The sequence below is a fragment of the Emys orbicularis genome, chromosome 15 (assembly GCF_028017835.1).
Source record: "Emys orbicularis isolate rEmyOrb1 chromosome 15, rEmyOrb1.hap1, whole genome shotgun sequence".
Taxonomy (NCBI): domain Eukaryota; kingdom Metazoa; phylum Chordata; order Testudines; family Emydidae; genus Emys; species Emys orbicularis.
This window is the reverse complement of record NC_088697.1, coordinates 14049051-14054050: the sequence shown is the minus strand read 5'-3', so window position 1 is coordinate 14054050 and position 5000 is coordinate 14049051. Positions and strand designations below refer to the sequence as shown.

Here is a 5000-nt window from a genome sequence, read left to right as displayed (position 1 = left end):
AGCGGGGACTTTGACAATCTTTCGGACTTGGAAAAATTTTTCGGGCTTGGAAAAAATTGTCAGCCCGCTTCCTCCGGGTTGACCTGGTGGCCGAGCGGGGACTTGGACAATCTTTCGGACTTGGAAAAATTTTTCGGGCTTGGAAAAAAATTGTCAGCCCGCTTCCTCCGGGTTGACCTGGTGGCCGAGCGGGGACTTTGACAATCTTTCGGACTTGGAAAAATTTTTCGGGCTTGGAAAAAATTGTCAGCCCGCTTCCTCCGGGTTGACCTGGTGGCCGAGCGGGGACTTGGACAATCTTTCGGACTTGGAAAAATTTTTCGGGCTTGGAAAAAATTGTCAGCCCGCTTCCTCCGGGTTGACCTGGTGGCCGAGCGGGGACTTGGACAATCTTTCGGACTTGGAAAAATTTTTCGGGCTTGGAAAAAATTGTCAGCCCGCTTCCTCCGGGTTGACCTGGTGGCCGAGCGGGGACTTGGACAATCTTTCGGACTTGGAAAAATTTTTCGGGCTTGGAAAAAATTGTCAGCCCGCTTCCTCCGGGTTGACCTGGTGGCCGAGCGGGGACTTGGACAATCTTTCGGACTTGGAAAAAAAAATTTCAGCCCGCTTCCTCCGGGTTGACCTGGTGGCCGAGCATCTCACCGTCCCCGGACGCAGCGAGGGACTGCCTCCCGGCCGTCAGGATCGGGCCCCTGGAAGTCTGGGTGGGGTGCGGGGGGGGGGGGGGGAATTGCCCGACGCCTCCGAGGAGCGCTACCGGGGCGGGCCGGGCCCCCCCTGCTCGAAAAGGAAAAGAAGGATCGGGCCCACGAGAGACAGGGACCCGGCCGCCAGGCAGGCCGACCTGGGTTCACCGTCCCCGGCCGCAGCGAGGGACTGCCTCCCGGCTGACTGGATCGGGCCCCTGGAAGTCTGGAAAAAGTTTAACCCGACGCCTCCGAGGAGGGGGCGCCCAGGGAAGGAGGGAGAACCGGGTTGACCTGGCAAAGCGGCCACCAGGTATACCAGTTAAAACCTATGGGTTGACCCGGTGGCCGGAAAGCATACCGGCCAGCCAGGTGAACCCCGTTCGATTCCACGGGTTGACCTGGTGCCCGGGAGGGGACTCGGACGGTTCCCCCCGGGGTACGCCTTCCTCGGCCCGAAGGAACAGGGTGCGAACCAGGCGCGGGGGCGGGGCGGGGAACCGCTGGAACCGCTGGGGGACGGGGGACGGGGAGGGGGGGAATGGATCGGGCCTGCCGGGACCCGGCCGCCAGGCAAGCCGCCCCGGGCTCACCCTCCCTGGCCGCAGCGAGGGACTGCCCCCCCCCCCACCCCCGGCTGACAGGATCGGGCCCGCTGGAAGTCCGGGAAAATATTTTTCCCGACGCCGGAGGGAGGGGGGGGGGGAGGGGAAGGGGCTCTGACGGGCCAGCCCGGGCCCCGGAGCTTGAAAAGGAAAAAAAAGGATCGGGCCCGCGAGAGACGGGGGCCCTGCCGCACGGGGCAGTCCGACCGGGGCTCGCCGTGCGGCAGGCCCGGGCGCCGGCAGGGGAAAGCGGGCGAGGAGGCGCGGAGCCGGGTGCCTACGGCCATACCGGACCGAACGCCCCCGATCCCGTCCGATCTCGGAAGGTAAACCGTCCCGGGCCTGGCTAGTACTTGGATGGGTGACCGCCTGGGAATCCCAGGTGCCGTAGGCAGCTTTTCCCGGTCCGAGCCAGCTCTCTCTCCTTTTTCTGGGGAGGAAGGAGAAGGGGGGGGGGGGGCGGGCCAGAAAGCCCCTCGTCGCTCCTGCCGAGTCGGAGGTCGCGGCCGCAGGTCACGGGTCGGGGCGCCTGGGGTCCGGCTCCCCCCAACACCCACCCGGCTTCCTCCGCGGAGGACCCCCGGCCACCGAAGCCGCTGGGGGAGACCCCGGGCATGGGGCGGACTGGCCCGGCCCCTCCCGGCCCCCCTGCGCCCGGCCGCCGGCCCGCGGGACCGCCCCGAATCCCCCCGCGGCCACCCAGGCGAGGCCTGGCCTGGAGGGCCCCACGGCGGGTGTCAGGCTCCCCGCCGCTTGCCCCACCGGGGACCCACGGCCACCGAAGCCGCTGGGGGGAGACCCCGGGCATGGGGCGGACTGGCGCGGCCCCTCCCGGCCCCCCTGCGCCCGGCCGCCGGCCCGCGGGACCGCCCCGAATCCCCCCGCGGCCACCCAGGCGAGGCCTGGCCTGGAGGGCCCCACGGCGGGTGTCAGGCTCCCCGCCGCTTGCCCCACCGGGGACCCACGGCCACCGAAGCCGCTGGGGGAGACCCCGGGCATGGGGCGGACTGGCCCGGCCCCTCCCGGCCCCCCTGCGCCCGGCCGCCGGCCCGCGGGACCGCCCCGAATCCCCCCCCGGCCACCCAGGCGAGGCCTGGCCTGGAGGGCCCCACGGCGGGTGTCAGGCTCCCCGCCGCTTGCCCCACCGGGGACCCACGGCCACCGAAGCCGCTGGGGGAGACCCCGGGCATGCGGCGGACTGGCCCGGACCCTCCCGGCCCCGCTGCGCCCGGCCGCCGGTCCGCGGGCCCGACCCGAATCCCCCCGCGGCCACCCAGGCGAGGCCTGGCCTGGAGGGCCCCACGGCGGGTCTGCAGCTCCCCCCGGGCTTCCTCCCCCGAGGACCCACGCCCCCCCTGAGCCGCAGGGGGAGACCCCGGGCCCGGGGCGGACTCGCTCGGGCCCCCCCCCCTGCGCCCGGCCGCCGGCCCGCGGGACCGCCCCCGAATCCCCCCGCGGCCAGGCAGGAGAGGCCTGGCCTGGATGCCACGGAGGACCCGCGGCCCCCAAAGCCGCAGGAGGCGCCCCCGGCCCCGGGGCCGGTAAGCCCCGTGTCGCTCCCCCCCCCCTCACCCCCCCACCCCCCCCGCGCCTCGCTGCCGGGCACCGGGCACCGCCCCAGAGTCAGCCGCAGCCGGCCGGCCTGAGAGCTGCCCTCCTGTGTGAGACTACGTTGATACTAACCGGCCATCAGGCAGGTCAACCCCATTGCTAGACCTGGGTGGACCTGGTGGCCGAGCGGGGACTTAGGAAATTTTCCAGCCTTTTCCCGGGGCGTGACCTGTTGTCCCGGTGGGGACTTTGAAAATTTTACAGCCGCTTCCCGGGGCTTGACCGGTTGTCCTGAAGGCCCCCCACCCCCACCCCCACCCCCGGGCTCCTGCTCCCCTCTCCCCAGCCTCGGTGCTCCGCTCCCAGCCTCGGAGGCTCCCTCTCTGCGGCGGCTGCATCGCGTCCGAGGACGCTCACCCTCCGGAGGCTGGCTGTAAAGCCTGACACCCACCACCGCCGCCGCCCCGATTCTCCGAGGGGCGACTCTGAGGCCTCCCCCCACCCCCGGACCACCCTGGAGACGACTGCTAAGCCCCCACCCCCGGCCAGTCTAGGGGAAGACTGCTAAGCCTCTCCCCCCCCTGCCCCACCCACCCACACTGTCTGGGGGATGACTATTAAGCCTCCCCCCCGCCCAGCCTGGGGGAAGACTGTTAAGCCTCCCCCCCACCCACCCTGTCTGGGGGACGACTATTAAGCTTCCCCCCCGCCGGAGCGCCCGGGGGACGACTATTAAGCCTTCCCCCGGACTGCCCGGCGGACGACTGCGAAGCCTCCCGCTCAGCCTGGGGGAAGACTGTTAAGCCTCCCCCCCACCCACCCTGTCTGGGGGACGACTATTAAGCTTTCCCCCCCGGAGCGCCCGGGGGACGACTATTAAGCCTCCCCCGGACTGCCCGGGGGATGACTGCGAAGCCTCCCGCTTTGCCTGGGGGAAGACTGTTAAGCCTCCCCCCCCACCCACCCACCCACACTGTCTGGGGGACGACTGTTAAGCTTTCCCCCCCGGAGCGCCCGGGGGACGACTATTAAGCCTCCCCCGGACTGCCCGGGGGACGACTGCGAAGCCTCCCGCTCAGCCTGGGGGAAGACTGTTAAGCCTCCCCCCCCCCCACCCACCCACACTGTCTGGGGGACGACTATTAAGCTTTCCCCCCCGGAGCGCCCGGGGGACGACTATTAAGCCTTCCCCCGGACTGCCCGGGGGACGACTGCGAAGCCTCCCGCTCAGCCTGGGGGAAGACTGTTAAGCCTCCCCCCCACCCACCCTGTCTGGGGGACGACTATTAAGCTTTCCCCTCCGGAGCGCCCGGGGGACGACTATTAAGCCTTCCCCCGGACTGCCCGGGGGACGACTATTAAGCCTCCCCCGGACCTGCTCCATCTCGACTATTAAGCCCCCCTCTGTGGTCCTCAGGACCACTGCCGCGCGGCCCGCGGAGTGGGGTGACACCCGGGCCGCACAGCAAACCGGCCACCAGGTCAACCCATTGAATCCAATGGGTTGACCTGGTGGCCGGAAATCAAACCGGCCACCAGGTCAACCCATTAGATTCAGTGGGTTGACCTGGTGGCCGAGCGGGGACTTGGAAAATTTTACAGCCGCTTCCCCGGGGGTTGACCTGTTGTCCCGGTGGGGACTTTGAAATTTTTACAGCCGCTTCCCCGGGGGTTGACCGGTTGTCCTGAAGGCCCCCCACCCCACCCCCTCCCGGGCTCCTGCTCCCCTCTCCCCAGTCTCGGTGCTCCGCTCCCAGCCTCGGAGGCTGCCTCTCTGCGGCGGCTGCATCGCGTCCGAGGACGCTCACCCTCCGGAGGCTGGCTGTAAAGCCTGACACCCACCGCCGCCGCCGACCCGACTCTCCGAGGGACGACTCTGAGGCCTCCCCCCACCCCCGGACCACCCTGGAGACGACTGCTAAGCCTCCCCCACCGGACCGCCCGAGGGAAGACTGCTACGCCTCCCGCCAGCCCTTCCCCGCCCAGCCTAGGGGAAGACCGCTAAGCCTCCCCCCCCGCACAGTGTCTGGGGGACGACTATTAAGCCTTCCCCCCCCCCCGGAGCGCCCGGGGGACGACTATTAAGCCTTCCCCCGGACTGCCCGGGGGACGACTGCGAAGCCTCCCGCTCAGCCTGGGGGAAGACTGTTAAGCC

At 69.8% G+C, this 5000-nt stretch overlaps 1 non-coding gene across 1 annotated transcript; it reads left to right on the top strand.

The window, feature by feature from the left end:
* Positions 1 to 1569: 1569 nt before the first annotated feature.
* Positions 1570 to 1688, top strand: LOC135889825 (5S ribosomal RNA). The gene has a single exon (XR_010562150.1). It is a non-coding gene; the product is annotated as a 5S ribosomal RNA (ribosomal RNA).
* The last annotated feature ends 3312 nt before the right edge of the window (positions 1689 to 5000 follow it).